General features: G+C 31.7%; 1 pseudogene; it reads left to right on the forward strand.

Moving 5' to 3' along the window:
- The first annotated feature begins 5,900 nt into the window (after window positions 1-5,900).
- Window positions 5,901-9,313, forward strand: LOC113866642 (annotated as a pseudogene).
- Window positions 9,314-17,298: the final 7,985 nt, after the last annotated feature.

Consider the following 17,298-nt stretch of genomic DNA (forward strand, 5'->3'; position numbering starts at 1 on the left):
GCAACCTAGGGGTATTAATTAAGGAAGAGATTCCGATTGATCAACCGAGGATTAGGAATCATTATCCTTGAGAAAGATATTGATTTAATTCAGAATTTTCTACAGCGATAAGGATTTGGAACTAAGTAGTTGAAGAAGAATTTTAGTTATTTGGACACTTAGGAGGATTTACAGTCTAGATACTCGCCTTTTCTCCTTGAATACCTTTAGTCATACTTTTCTATAATTTATTATCATAAGAAATCAGTTCCTTTTAATTTATTATTCTTCTATTTTTAGTAATTTTAATAACAAAAATTTATTTATCATATTCATTAACAATTATGTAATTAAGGAAGTAATTCTTAATAACAGTCCCTGTGGATATGACACTTGGTACTCTATTTTTCATAATATTACTCTGACAACGGGTACATTTGCCCAGTAATCGATTTTTACACACCAGTATACTTACTAAATTTTTTAGAAATGGAAAACTACCTAGGTCTTTGTTATCCTACTTTGTAGCACTTGTGACAAAAGTGTCTTGCCCACAACAAATATCTGCTTTTCGGCCTATCTCATTGCCAGGTTACCTTTATAAGATTATTTCTAAGCTTTTGGAAAATAGGTTGAAAGGGGTTATGGATTCAATAATTTCATAATAACAATCAGCCCTTATCCCAAGAAGGAACATATTAAATAGTGTGCTTGTGGCTAATGAGGCAGTTGATTATGTGCGGAGGCATAACAAGAAGTGTTTTGTGTTAAAGCTTTATTATGAGAAGGCTTATGATTCGGTGGAGTGGGGATATCTTTTGTTTATGTTACGTAGCTTTAGATTTTCAGAAAAATGGGTCAGTTGGATGGAAGCTTATGTGTGTGGAGGGGTATCCTGTCAGCTTTGATTAACGATTGTCCTATATTGGAGATTCATATTGGGCAGGGCCTAAAACATGGGGATCCTCTTGCCCCTTTTCTTTTTATTTTGGCAGCAGAAGGATTAGGAGTTTTTATGCGAAAGGCAGTGACTTGTGGGTTGTTCTCTGGTGTGAAGATTGGGGTAGGGGGACTGAATATTTCTTTGCTGCAGTTTATGGATGACACATTGATTATAGGAGAGGTTTCAGTTCAGAACTTGTGGACTTTAAAAGCAATATTGCGTAGCTTTAAGTTAATGTCAAGTATGAAAATTAACTTTTATAAAAGTTGTGTATTGGGAATTAACACTAGCGATGACTTTGAAAACTTGGCTGCGGAGTTCTTACATTGTAAGATTGGCAGTTTATGGATGACACATTGATTATAGGAGAGGTTTCAGTTTAGAACTTGTGGACTTTAAAAGTAATATTGCGTAGCTTTAAGTTAATGTCAAGTATGAAAATTAACTTTCATAAAAGTTGTGTATTGGGAATTAACACTAGCGATGACTTTGAAAACTTGGCTGCGGAGTTCTTACATTGTAAGATTGGTAGTTTTCCATTAAAGTATCTCGGGTTATAGTTAGGCATTAACCCAAGGAAGCCTAGTGCATGGAAGGGTGTGTTATAGGCTCTTAAAAAGAGGTTGGCATCATGGAAGCATAGGTATTTATTGATTGGAGGCAGGGTGACTTTGATTAATGTCGTTCTTAATTCTATGTCATTGCACTCGTTATCCTTTTTTAAGGCAGCAAAGTCGGTGATAAAGGAAATTTTCACTATCTAACGAAATTTTTATGAAAGGGTGTTAAGGATGGATCTAAAATTCCTTGGGTGAAATGGAAAACAGTTTGTAGACTGCGGAAGAATGGTGGCTTGGGCATTAGAAATGTGCAATGGTTTAACTGGATGCTTCTTGGTAAATAGTTGTGGCGAGGTGTTAATTGTTCTAACTCATTGTGGATGCGGGTGTTGGAAGCTAGGTATGACAGATTAGCTTCTTCTATTCAGCGTCCATCAGTCCACAACAAATGTTCTTTGTGGTGGCGTGATTTGTTGGAGGTTATTCATCAAGGAAATTCATGGCTAGATGAGAAGTTGGATAGGAGTGTGGGTGCAAGTTTGCACACTCTTTTTTTGGAGAGATAAGTGGGTAGGTGAAGTGCGATTGTGTGAGGCATTTCTGCAATTGTTTGCGATGGTGAGGAATGTTAAATCATGTGTATTGGAGAATGATTTTCATGATGGCACTAGGCGGGTTTGGAATGTTAGTTGGCAAAGAGGACTCTTTTAACATGAGATCTTAAGCTTTAATTTTTAATCTTTTGTTGGAGCTTGTGGATGGAATTTCTATTTAGGTATGACAAGAAGATAAATGAGTATGAAGGGCAGATTCTACATGTTGTTATTCAGTGCAATCTGCATATTCATGGCTATTTAAACTTTTTGGTGGTCCTAATAGTGTAGATCAGTGTACGGCGAACGCCTTGCAAAGATTATGGAGAGGGAAGGTCCCTTTTAAGTGTCTGGTATTTTCTTGGCAATTGTTATTGAATGCACTTTCTTGTAAAGTTTTACTGATTGATCGTGGTATTCAAATTGATGATATAACTTGTTGCTTCTGTCATGATTTAAAAGAACTTCCAACTCATTTATTTTTAATATGCTCAGTTTCATTTCAAATATAATACTTTACTGCACATTGACTTGGATTCTCACTGCTTTTGCCTTCATATTTATCGACTCACTTGCTTTCTTGAGTTGGTATTGGTTGTAATAAAAGAGAAGGGGTATGTTTATTAATTATTTGGATAAGTACAGTGTGGTCTTTGTGATTACATAGAAATAGAATTGTATTTTCCAATGGTGTTTTGGATGAGAGTGAAGTCCTAGATTCTATTATTCTGAAATCCTAGAAATGACTATCACTTGTTAATAAGGTAGAAGCTATTTTGTTAGTTGATTAGTATTTAAACCCACGAAATTGCATATGTCTTAGCTATGTATAAATATATTTTTGCTTTTTATTTTTCTGAGTAAGTATTAATTTTTTTTCTCTGTGTATATGAGTTTTGAGTTTTCCTTGAACTCTCTAATAATATATGTTTTCCCTATATAAAAAAAAAATCTTTTAGAAAGTCAATTTTTTTTATATCCCTATAATATGAACAATATTTAAAAACAAAATATTATAGAAGCTCATCGCTTGTTCTATCCCTATAGCACCTATATAGAAAAGCATGTATCCCCTATAAGCACCAATACAAAATAGAAAGGAAAAAATTTCACAAATTCACTATAATTTGATATCTTTGCTTATATCTATAAATTTACAATAAAATTATTTTATTATAATAGTTTTTTAGAAAATAAATTATAAAACTTCTTACATGTAATTTTTGAATGGATAAAATTGTTAATCATCTATCTCATTTATAACTACACATCTAGAATAATTGTAAGATAAAAACTTATTGAATTTGAATGAATTGTATCTATTTTAATATAATATATATATATATATATATATATATATATATATATATATATATATATGAAGAATCTTCTCATATTAATATAAGTTAAAAAAAATTATTCTAAAAAAATCTGAATTTTTATTTAACTTACATCTAATAGTTAGTGTAGTAATAAATTATAATTCGTTAAATAAAAAGTTTATATTAAGTGTGAGAATTTTTAAATTTATATTAGTATAAGAAAATTCTATTATATATATATTATATAATATTTTGAAGTTTCTTATTTTGTTTTTTTCTTAAATTTTACACGATACTGAACCGTCTTTTTTAACTAGCTATGAAATTAAACAAACAATATACACCAATAGTCCTTTAATATATGTTGTATACATATATTTATATGAGCCCCTTCTATACGTCACCATTATACGGTGGCCATACCAGTAAGTCACTGTCAGATCAAAAACATGAATGTTGCTTTATTTTTAACGAAAAAATAAAAGCATTATTTTATGTAAAATGTGTACATTATAATATTTTTTAAGTAATGAATTTTAGTAGTTTCAATTTATGTATAAATTCAAATGAAAATTTAAGAATATTAATTTACAAAAGATGATTCTAAATTTTTTTTCTTTAAAATCTTTTGAATCACATTTAAGATCAATACGTAATTTGGACAGAAGATAGCTGATAATACTAAGGGGGAAATTTTATATTTCTAATGACAAAATATGTCACTTTGCACTTATTGTAGGACTGGGAATAGATGAAGTTAATCGGTGGGAGTTTAGGTTGCCTTCAAGTTTATTTATTAAAAAAGTTTAATTTAGGTAATCTCAATAGTTTCTATGCTTCATAATTAATGTATAATAATAATAGTAATAATTATTGTTATGTTGTTATTATTATTAGGCTATTATATATATATATATATATATATATATATATTTAATTCATATAATTGATACTGTTTATAAATTAATTTTTATACTTAAAAAATTATATTTTAATCTTTATATAAGGTTTTTGTTATATTTTAGTCTGATTGTCATAACACTTTAATAAAATAAAATAAAATATAATAAAATACTTATACAGTAATATGAACAACTTTTTTTTTAAAGTATAAAAATTAATTTAGAAATAATAATCAACTACAGGTACTAAATATATATTTTAATTAATTATAATTTATAAAAGAATACATAACACTAAATTTATTTTAAAAAATACATATATTATAACTTAAATTTATCATTAAACACACTTGTATAAAAATTAAAATGTAAGTTATTTTTTTAAGTATAAAGATTAATTTGTAAATAAATGTCAACTATAATAATTAAATATATATTTTAACTGATTGTAATTTTTAAAATAATATATTACATGGTTAAGAAAAAACCTATACTAGGTGATAAAGTTTTTTTAATTTATTTAAAATATTTATTATAAAGTAGACTTTTAATTAGGCTCGCCAAACTGAGTAAACTATAAAAGATAATCATTATTTAGTAAATAAGTAAGTTCAAGCTTTAAATTTAAAAGTTAAGCAAATCAAACATCAACCTTACAAAATCTATTTAAATTAGATAGTTTGCACCCGAACTTGTAAGTGTTGTAGTGCTTTATTAAGGCATTCTAGTAGTATCAAACATATATATAATAAATTTTATTTTTAATTTTAATCTTCCTATTCAAGCTATAATTTTAATGTGAAAATATTATTATAAGCCATCTTTTAAGTCTTTGATATAAAATTAGCCTTCTCTTTTCTCTAAAACGTTTTTATCATATTTAATTATTGACGTTTTTATCATATTTAATTATTGTTTGTGAAGAAGCCATTACTTTCTTAACAGTTAATGAAATGTGAAAGGATTGAGTTTAAGATAATAAATTCAAGATTTTTTTTTAGTATTGGCATAATTTTTATTTAAATCTAGATTGAATTATAATTTTGGTTTCTATTTTTTAATTCATGTGTAATTTTATTTTTTCAGATTTAATTGCTGACATTTAACTTCTTTTAGTTTTGCAATGATTCAAACTAAATTTTTTTACCTTTAAATCTTGTCTCCTAATTAATAAAGGTGTAACAGAGGTCATTAATCTATATGAATTAATAAAATGAATAAAATATTTAAATAAATAATAAATAACATGCATAAAATATAATAAAAAAATTTGCTTTTATTTAATTATATCATATATATTTTTTCTATACGAATGTTTACAAATCAATGATATATTACATTTTAATAATTATTATATGTCATCAATTTTCTTTTGTCACTCTCGCGCTGTACCCGAACATTATCGTGGGGCACAACAAAAAGTAACGGTTTTTTAAAATTGACTTGAAAGCTTGACTTTGACAATTGATTCCATACATGAGCTGCCAAGAAATTCATAAGAGTGAAATGGAGTGTGTGTTTGTGTGTATATAAGTGAAGTGATTCCACACCCATTATCCAAAAGCATCAACACTTAAAATATCTGTTCTGTTTTCCTAAACATGGGAAGACACCTACGTCCTGCCTCTGTGCTACTTTTGCTGTTAGCTCAAATCATTGCACAAATTCAGTTATGTCTGTGTGCAAGTTCACCCGTTGCCTGCATAGGAAAAGAGAGAGAAGCTCTTCTCCAATTCAAAGCCTCCTTCACCTCTGATCCATCAAACAGGCTTTCCTCGTGGAAAGGTATTGACTGTTGCCAGTGGGAGGGAATAGCCTGCGACAATGTGACTCGACATGTTGTCAAACTTGATCTCCGAAGTCCTTGTTCGCCTCCATCTTGGCTAAAACAACAATTTTTCGATCCTCCAGAGGAATGCTACAATGATGACCATTCCATGCGAGCTCCAAATGTTGATTCAAGTCTACTGCAGTTGGAATACTTAACATATTTGGACCTCAGCGGAAATCGTTTCAATCGGAGTCAAATACCAATGTTCTTCGGCTCTATGCAACGTCTCAGGTACCTTTCTCTCTCTGACTCTTATTTTGGTGGCAGGATTCCGAGCAGCCTGGGAAATCTCAAGAACCTGTCCCTTCTTGATCTCAGTTGGAATTTTTATTTAGAAGCCAATGACATCAATTGGATCTCTCAACTCGAGTCATTGGAACACCTTGACATGAGTAGGGTTGACCTTGGGGACGCACACAAGCTGTTTCGAGTACTTAACACGCTTCCTTTCTTGTTACGTATTTACTTGCGTGTTTGTGGTCTTCACAGTTCACTCATGTCTCTTGTCAATCTTACTAAAGTTCAAGTTCTTGATCTTGGGGGAAATCAACTTACACTTCCACTTCTCTATGTTTTCCAAAACATGACATCCCTTGTCCACCTTGATTTTTCATGGAATCAGTTCAATGGACCAATTCCTGATGCTTTTAGAAACATGACTTCCATTCAATTCCTTTACCTTTCTCGCACCAATATAACTTCAATTCCATCCTGGTTTCCCAACTTCAACAAACTTGTGCATCTTGATCTTTCAGACAACGGGCTTCATGGTCCAATTCTTGATGCCTTCAAAAATATGCCTTCCATTCAGTTCCTCGACCTTTCGTGGAACTATTTTTCTTCAGTTCCATCGTGGTTTGGCAACTTAATGCTTGTGGATCTTGATCTTTCCATGAATATGCTCCATGGTCCAATTCCTAAGGCATTTCGAAACATGACTTCCATTCGATACCTCTATCTTTCACAAAACCACTTATCTTCAGTTCCATCGTGGTTTGGCAACTTAATGCTTGTGGATCTTGATCTTTCCATGAATATGCTCCATGGTCCAATTCCTGAGGCATTTCGAAACATGACTTCCATTCAATCCCTCCAACTTTCATATAACGCTTTCACTTCAATCCCATCATGGTTTGTTGAGTTGAAGAGCCTTATGCATATTGATCTTGGTCAAAATGAACTCACTGTGATGGAATGTTCTCTTTCATCAATTCTCAGAAGCATGTGTCATTTAAAAAGCTTAGATTTAGCAGAAAACAAGCTTCAAGGGGAACCATTTGGACATCATGAATTATCTGGATGCAATAAATATGATTTGGAAGAACTATATTTAACTGATAATGAATTTAGTGATCAGTTGCCAACTTGGTTGGGACAACTTAAAAATCTAAAAAATCTTTATTTGAGATCAAATTTTTTCCATGGGACTCTTCCCCATAGGCTAGGGAAACTTGTAAATCTTCAATATCTTGATCTTTCAAATAATTCTTTTATCGGTCCTATTCCTTACAGTTTCAATCAACTTATAAATCTTCAAAGCTTGGATATTTCATCAAATAAGTTAAACAGAATGATTCCAGCGGGAAAAGAGTGGTCTTCAATCATGCCTCAATTAGTGTTTTTGAATCTCTCAAATAACCAAATCAATGGTTCACTTCCAAGAAATATTGGCCATATTACGCCTAATTTGCAAAGCTTGATTCTTGAAAGTAACCACATAAGTAGCTCAATACCAATCTCTCTGTGCCAAACTATAATAGGCTACCTTGATCTTTCAAAGAACAACTTATCTGGGAAAATTCTGAATTGCGAGAACCATAATCTATTTCACTTGAACCTTTCCAATAACCAAATCAGTGGTACACTTCCTAAAAATATTGACCATATAATGCGCCAAATCACGAATTTGTTACTTGGAAATAACCTCATAAGTGATTCAATACCAACCTCTTTGTGCCAAATGAAGTTGGTCAACCTTGACCTTTCAAAGAATAACTTATCTGGAGAAATTCCAAACTGTTGGAAGGATAATGAAATATGGACAGAAATAAATTTCTCATCAAACAAGTTGTCAAGTATGTTTCCAAGTTCATTGGGAAATCTTTCTTCATTATTATGGTTGCATTTGAACAATAACAGTCTTCAAGGAGAGCTTCCAATGCCTTTGAGAAATTTGGAGGAATTGGTACTTTTAGATCTTGGTGAAAATCAACTTTCTGGGAGTATACCATTATGGACCACAAACATTTTTCCTTCACTACAAATTCTTAGATTGCGAAAAGACATGTTTACTGGTAAAATTCCTTCCCAACTATGCCAACTCACAACATTAAAGATTTTGGATCTTTCTCATAACAAATTGGTAGGTTTCATACCTCGGTGCATAGGCAATCTCAGAGGAATGACTCTAAACAAATTATCAAACCAAGCAGATGGAGAATTGGCTCCCTTCCCTCATAATACAGCGAGGGCAGAACCTCCTGAACCTGAATGGTATAAAGAGGATGTCAAAGAAACTGTGAAAGGAATAGAACTTGATTACATCAAAATCTTGAAGTTAGTAGTGAACATGGACTTGTCAGAAAATAATTTGATTGGATCCATACCCATTGGAATAACTCGCCTTACTGGATTGCATGGCTTGAATTTGTCAAACAATCATTTGAAAGGGGAGATCCCTAAGATGATAGGAAATATGAACTCATTGGAATCCTTGGATGTATCACATATTCAAGCATAATTCCAAATAGCATGTCTGCTTTAACTTCACTTAGTCATTTAAACTTGTCACACAATAACCTTTCAGGACCTATTCCCAAAGATAATTAATTATTAACTTTGGATGACCCATCTATTTATGTTGGTAACTTGTATCTTTGTGGATCTCCACTTTCAAAAAAGTGTCTTGGTGATGGTTTGAATATAGCCCCTGAAAGCAAAGGCAATGTAGATGATGATGGCAACAAAGATAAAGTAGAAAGAATATGGTTCTTCTTTGTCATAGCAGTTGGTTTTGCAACTGGTTTCTGGGGAGTTACTGGTTTCTTATTGTTCAAGAAGAGTTTTAGATATGCTTACTTTAGATGGGTGGATGAAATAGCAGATGATATTTATGTGTCAATGGTAATCAAGATGGCAAAGCTGAAGAAGTTGATGGCATTGAGAAATTGTATTTGTGGGTGATTGTTGTTCTTTTCTTTTTCCTTTCCCAAAAGTAGCTTAAGCATTGATGTTTCAACAACACCAACTATTGTTTTAAGCAAACAAAGTCCATAAAATATAGTCTCAATGTTCTCAAGTTAATGTGTTGACTTAATTAGTAAAGCATGAAGAATTCGTCAATTTATACTTATGCACGTAATTAGAATTCATTCATCATTTAATTTACATGTTAATTTACAAGGTAAAATGTAGGCTGAAAAATAATACATAAACCGTATGTAGAGTGGCTGAAAAAGTTTTAAAGTTAGCATTTGGACAATGAAATGGTCATCCAAAAGAATCAACTGATCTATCAAAAAATTTTATAAACTTATACGGAACGACTTCATTAGACCAATTGATGATATTGAAAAATGTTTTTAAATAAAAGTTCAAGGAAATCTTCCATCGATAATGGTTAGTGTTAAAAAAATTGACGTAATTTTTAAAATGAAAAATAATAAATTATTTAAATAATATGGATTGTACTATATTTTAAAGATTCTATTATTTGTATCTTAAAAGCATTAATTTTTAGATTATGATTAAAAAAACACAATATTCAATTCAATAAATTGTAGTCCACTGCATAAGCATGCAAAGGTGAAAATTCTAACAGAATTTTGCTCATTCAAGATAACATTGGTTGATTCATCCATGATAGAATTGGACAAATATATTAGCACTATTGACTTTGTAACTGATTTATGGGGAGTTTTTGGTTTTCTATTGTTCAAAAAGAGTTTTAGACATGCTTACTTAAGATAGGTGGATGAGAAAGCAGATTATATTTATGTTACAATGGTAATTAAGATGGCAAAGCTGAAGAAGTTGATGGTGTTGAGAAATTGTATTCGTTGGTGATTATTGTTTCTTTTCTTTTTACTTTCCTAAAATGTTTTTAGTTGAGTAAGGTTTATGTTTGTTTGCTTTTATTTTCTCTGTACGTATATTTCTAATTGACAGTATATTGTTTGGCTTTTCTACATATATAATTTTTTTAAAATTTGTATGAAGCAGCTTAAGCTTTCAAGTTTCAACATATGTAGCGTGGCTGAAAAAGTTCTATAGTTATTATGAGAGGTGAGAGGCATTAATAATGGTCACTTTATTTTTCTTTTGCCAATTAAAATGCCTCATCCATATATATATATATATATATATATATATATATATATATATATATTCCAATTCAAAGTTTCAATTCCAATGATATGTCTGAGTATAATATCATTTCTAAACTCTAACACATGTCTGTTGTAGCTATGGGTTATTTTACAAATAACAATTACGATGAAGAAACCATTGTTTACATCTTAGTTGCTGGATTTACTAGCCAACTCAAGAGTTGGTGGGATAATTATCTCACTGAAACTGATAGAAAAAATATCCTTTCTGCAGTAAAATATATATATATATATATATGCAGTACTAGATTACCCGAAGTGGATCAAAGGAAAGTAAATAATAGCAGGACTACAAATAAATATGCAGAAAGTAAATATGTAAATTTAAAACATAGAAACTAGAACAGCGGTAGCACTAGCATAGATCTAGTAGAGGGAGGAGAGAAGAAAGTCGGACGACAGTAGTCCGAACAGAATCGGCTAAGAGGGAGAAGAGAGGAAAATAATTTAAAACAACAAACTTTTATTGAAACTTGGAGAAAAGCTTACAAAGAAATTATCTCAAAGCACTTCTCACTAGTTTTTCTCTCTAAGATTACTGAATGAAAGGGTGCCTCACAACATGGTAAAGGACTCCTTTTATAAAAGAAAATTTTACTGTTTCTACAGTTCTGGTTAATTACTAGAACTATTAACTATAGTATAGGTCAAAGTTCTTGAATATCTATTCCAAAATAGTCATCTTCATTTTGGTATATGTCAGCTTTGGAATCTTGTTTTGTGAATGATTCTGCTTCATCTTGGTTTAGGAGAAGAAGAACATCTTTCAAATTTTGTTTCATTTTTTCTTTTGAATCGCATCCAGATAAGAAGGCTGCAATTTTTTATTTCTGATTCATGAATTGAAATGTTCTGGATCAGCAAGTTTTAATAACTTTGGATTCTTTCCCAAGTATTCAGCAACTCCAGATGGCCCAGCATGATCTGCGTTGAACTGATTCCACCATTTCACAAAGGAATATCTGTGAAGTAGAGGAAGAGTCTCTTCACTTTCTGCCTTGCTATATCTATATTGCCAAGAGAATACCCATGCCAGAGCAAAATCAGAAAAGTATCTTAGATCTGCAGGAATTCTTGAATCCTGTAAAATTCTTTCTTTGAATATTGCATGACCTTCTTTAACTAGAGAAGGTAGGATATCATCAATTGGTCCGAAATAATCCCACCATTGAAGGAACCAATTAGAAAAGTCATAAGTTTGATTTCTTTTGAAATATATCAACCAAGAGTGTCAATTGAGTTTATTTTGGAACCAAAAGGTCCTTGTCCAAGCATCAATATAATCCCAGTAATTATATCCTACTGGATCAAGTGGTTGGGAGAATTTTTTATGAGAGTTTAAATTTTTCCCAAATTTCTTTGGTGTAAGAACATTGAGAATTTGAATTGTGGAGTGGGTAATAACAGAAAGATCTTTTTGATCTTTATAATGTTTAATAGAGACAGAATCTGAATCTATTAAAATAAATTCATAGAATTGTCTGGTCTTATTCATGGCATAAGGCCTAAATTGGAAACCAGGAGGAAAAACTTTGGTAATGGCTTTGTAGGGATTTTTATCCCAAAACTCAAGTTCCATTTGAATGACAGAAGAGAATTTTCTTTTTGCCATGTAATGGTTAATATTTGAGGCTTTTTGCTTGTCTTTTTGGAGGCTAATAGCTTTTTCTGTTTTATCAGGAAGACTGATTGTCTTTTGAGACTGACTAAAAGACTGAATTATAGTGTTTAGCCTTGCTAAATCAATTTTCATGTCATCTTCTGAGGCAATGTCAGCCCAAGACTTTTTTGGTAAACTGTTCAAGCTTCCTTGTTGGATAGCTAAAAGAGTATTAATGGGAAAAGCATAGTCTGCTTTAGTTTGTTTAGCAATTTTAGTTTGTGATTGTGAGGAATCAGCCTTGTTGGATGAGTCTTTTTTAGGAATCGCATATTGTTGAGTGGATGACTCTACAATCTAGATGGTTTTTTGCGTAGATGACCCAGTTGGAGTAGATGACTCCGAAGAATTAGAACAAGAGTCTGCCTCGGCAGACTCTGATTTTGATTTATTAAGAGTCAAGGCTAACCTAACTCTTCCTCTGGATGTTCCACCACCCCTAGAAGGGGTTATTGCCTTTTTGGGCATCTTACTTATCCTGTAAATATTCACGGGTAAGATAATCAGGAAGGGAATTAGAAGTGCCTTTAAGATATTCTATATCAAAATAAAAAAAACACTTAAAATTGCTTGCCATCTTACAAAGATTTGTTTTAAGGCAAGATTTTTAACATCTTTTTGTAAAATTTCTTTAGCAGACTTGCAGTCTATTCTAATAAGAAACTTTTGATTTAACAAATCAGATTGAAATTTTGAAACGTATAAAACAATTGCTAAAACTCCTTTTTTAACAGTTGAATAATTCTGTTGTGCAAAATTCCAATGTTTTGAAATATATGCAATAATATGCTCATATGACTTGATTCTTTGTTTGAGAATGCCACCATAACCTATGTCAGAGGCATCAATTTCAACAATTTTGAAGGCTTGAGGAATAGGGAGATAAAGACAACTTATCTCCCTGACTCTATTTTTAATATCCCTGACGACATTGGTATAAACATCAGTCCAGGAAGGGGGATTCTTTTTAAGCCTCTCATGTAAAGGCTTAATAATATTGTTGAGGTGTGAAATAAAATCACCTACATAATTAAGACATCCTAAAAACCTTTGAAGCTGAGTTTTATCAAGGATTCTGTCAGGAAATTTGTCAGCAAATTCAATGGATCTGCTTATAGGAATGATAGTTCCTTGATGAATATTGTGACCAAGGAACCTAATATTGGTTTGAAAAAGATTAATTTTAGACTTGGAAACAGCAAGTTCATTTTGTTTGATAACATTGATAAAAACATTTATATGTTTAAAATGCTTATCAATAGAATAAGAAAAAATTAAAACATTATCAATGTAGACAATGACAAATTTGAAATAAGAATTAAAAATATCGTTCATAATCTTCTAAAATTCAGAAGGGGCAGTTTTTAAGCCAAAGGGCATAACATTCCATTTGTAATGCCCAAAGGGGACAGTGAAGGTGGTCTTATACCTATCACTCTCACAAATTTGGATTTGCCAAAATCCAGATTTCATGTCAAATTTTGAAAAAATCTTAGCAGAATTTAATTTATTAAGAAGATCTTTTTTGTTGGGAATACGATACCTAATCCATTGGAGGGCTTGGTTAAGGGGTTTGTAGTTGATTACTAATCTGGGAGTACCTCTTTCTAATTCTGCAGGTTTATTGACATAAAAAGTAGAACACGACCAAGGACTCTTACTTTTTCTGATGAGTTTTTTATCTAAGAGATCTTTGATTTCTTTCTTACAATACTGAAGGAGTTCTTCATTCATTTGAATGGGTCTAGCCTTGGTAGGGATTTGGCTATCCTTAAAATCTGACTCATAGGGAAGACTAGCAATATGTTTCTTCCTGTCCCAGAAAGTATTGGGAAGATCAGAATAGATAGAACATTGGATAGATCCTAAAAGGGATTGGATCTTTTTCTAAAGTGAAGGATTCTTTAATTGTTTTTCAATGTTGGCAAAAGAAACTTCTTCTTTGAGGAAATTAATTTGATTAATTTTATTTTGAATAGAATTGATATTTTTAGTAGAATGTTTACTAGAAAATTTGAAAGTTATTTGCTTACCTAAATGATAGGTGGAAATACCTTCTTTCAAAATCTGAAGTGGAAAAAGGGCTTTAATAAAAAGTGTTTCTAAAATTACTTCATTTTTCAAATTTTTTACAAGGAGAAAGTTTGTTTCGATCTTAAATCCTTGATTTTCTATAACAGCTTTGGATAATTTATAATTAATTTTGAGCTTCGAACCACTAGCAGTGCTGAGTTTTTCAGAGGTTTCTTCAAAATATTTTGTAGGAACTAATCCTTCCAAAATACAATTTGAATCAGCACCTGTATCAAAGAGTGCCAAAGTATCAAGAACAAAATCATCAATAATGATTATGATGTTAATATAGAATGTTTGAATTTTGACCTTGTTGATCAAACACATAAAAGTTTCTTCCAGATTACCAGAATCAACTTTCTCAGAATCATTATTCTCAAGAGGTTTCTCTTTCTCAACTACAGATTCATCATCATCTTCAAGTTGGGAAAGAATGACTTGATGAATTTGTTGTTCTTTGATATCTCTAATCTCTTTTCTGAGATTGTTAATCTCAATATGGAGATCTTGAATAGTGGTAGGTTTAATATTAGAATTCTTTTCTAATCTTTTGAAAATATTTGTTATATCAAACTTATTAGTAGTAAAAAGTTCTTTGGGTTTTGGTTTTGCTTCTTAAACATCTTTGAATTTGTTAAAAAATTCTTTTCTTTCATGAAGATCAGAAATAGAACTTATTGCTTCTATAAGAAGATCTTGTTCTTTTGTTAAAACATTGATTTTTGGAGTATCATCACTATCAGAGGAAGAGATTTGATCATTATGTTGAATTTGGTTGACATCTTCGTTGGTTTCCTTGGCAGAATCTTCTTCAGAAGATTCAATAAGGAGGTTGTTGATTTAATCCTCAACAGAAAGATCAAGATTGAGGCTACTAATTTTCTTCTTAAGCCTACAGTATTTACTGATATGGTCGGGTTTACCACAGTTGTAACAAGTTACACCCGTTCTGGGTTTCTTAGGGATATTGCTGGAGATGACATTTTCCTCTTGTTTCTTGGAAGGAGGTTTCCTATTATACTTCCTATAAGGCTTCTTCTGAGTTTCAACAGTTTCCTTTTTAGGAGTCTATTTTTTCGTTTTGGTAGATCAAGAAGGAAGACCAAATTCTCGCAGAAAGATCCTAAATCTTTCTTGTTCAGTGCTCTCTCTTTGGCAAGCTGTTTATGAAGTTTATCTTTTTGACAGACTTTGATAGCATTATGAATAATAATGGCAGTAAGCTGACCATAGTCATAACTGTCATAATTAATATCTCCATTAGGAGAGTGACTTTGGAGTTTACTTCTAATAAGATCTCCGAAAGACTTGGGAAGGCCATCAAGGTATTTCTCCTTCCAATAGGCCTGGTTACAATCTTCTCTGGTTAAAACTCTAGACATAAAAGTATCTTTGTACCATTTAAAGTCTTCTAAGGTTTTACAACGAAGATTGGATAAAAGCTTACCAGATCTCTCCCTCCATAAAGAAGGATCTCCAAGAAAATGTTGAGATATAGTGTATAATAAAGTATACACTGCATCAGGGAGCTATTCATTATCACTGACAATGGCTTTGCCTTTGTCATCAATTTTTACTGCAGAGAGAATATTTTCTCTATCAGTTTCAGTGAGATAATTATTTCACCAACCTTTGAGTTGACCAATGAAACCTACAACTAGAAATGTAAACAATGGTATCTTCAGGCATATTTTGGTTAGTAAAATAGCTCATAGCAAAGATAGACATATTTTGAAGTTTGACAATGATATTATATTCAGATAGTCCATCAATATTCCAAATGTAAATATCATTAGAATTAAAACTTTGAATATAATCTTGCTTATCTTCTAAGACAAGATCAGGAGCAGTAGCTTTATTATAATAAAGCTTTGAAGAATTTTTCCGGTTATTAACTGGATTAATAGCTAAAACGGAGTCTGTCTCAGAATGTTGTTCTGAATCAGCTTTAGAGATGGCATTAACGGTTTTAGCAAGGGATCTAGTCCTAGGCTTGGTGCTAGATTCTTCAGAAGTTTGGGGAGTATCAGGGACAGTAGTGAGCAGACTAGTAATTTTACTAAGTAGCTCATTTTGGTTATCATCAATGGCTTTGGTTCTTTCTTTTTGTCTAAGTTCTAGGATTTTCTATTTAGCTTTGGCGCTAATTTTAAAAGGCTTGAAGAGAGGTTTTTCTAATTGAGGTTGGGAAGAGGAAGAAGCTATTTCTTCCACCTTAGGTTTAACAGGATTCACAGATATCTTTTCTCCTAAAACCTGGAGGTATTTGTTAGTGTAATTGGCCTATTCCATGAGGCTTTGGATATCATTGGGAGTGATAGACTCGTTAGTATTCTTGGTTTTGAAAGGAGTAGCCGTAACAAGGTTACGACTTTTGTCTTTCAAGTTTGGTAACTGATAATGAGTTGTGGGTGGCAGTTCACTCTGAACAATTTTTCCATCTTTAATCTGTCAAGATATAACATTAGCAGAGGAAGTACTAATGACATCCTCTTGCCAGGGATAATTAATATTATTATGAATGGTATATGCATTATACCAATCAAAGAAAGGAATATTTTGCTTGACTTTTTCGAGGAATTGGTAAAATTCCTCTTGGATATCGGATCTATTTTTACCCTTGTAATTTTGGAAGAACCACTCTCTTCGAGGTTTCCATTCCTCAGAGTAGAAATCTTTCCTAAGGGTTTCTTTATCTATAATGAATTTATGAAATAACATCATAAGACTCATTAAGGGAAGAGTAGGTTGGAGATTGGATACTCTGGTTTTCTTTTTCTTTTTCAGCGGTTTGATAGACATTCCTAGGAATATTAGAAGATGTATCTAAACCTTGTAAGTTTATATGTGAAGGAACATGATGAACAGATCTGGATATTTCAAACCTAAAAGCTTGAGATCTATTGGAAAATGACCTTCTAGCAGAGGCAAAATCAGATCGACTGCTATAAGCGTCAACTCTTGAAGAGAAAGAGTTTCTCCTATCAAAGATTATTTCAACTTTTCCAGAATTATCTTGAGAAATATTTTGAATTTCAGGAGCAGGT

The sequence above is a fragment of the Abrus precatorius genome, unplaced genomic scaffold, assembly GCF_003935025.1.
Source record: "Abrus precatorius isolate BTA unplaced genomic scaffold, Abrus_2018 Scaffold5, whole genome shotgun sequence".
NCBI lineage: Eukaryota > Viridiplantae > Streptophyta > Magnoliopsida > Fabales > Fabaceae > Abrus > Abrus precatorius.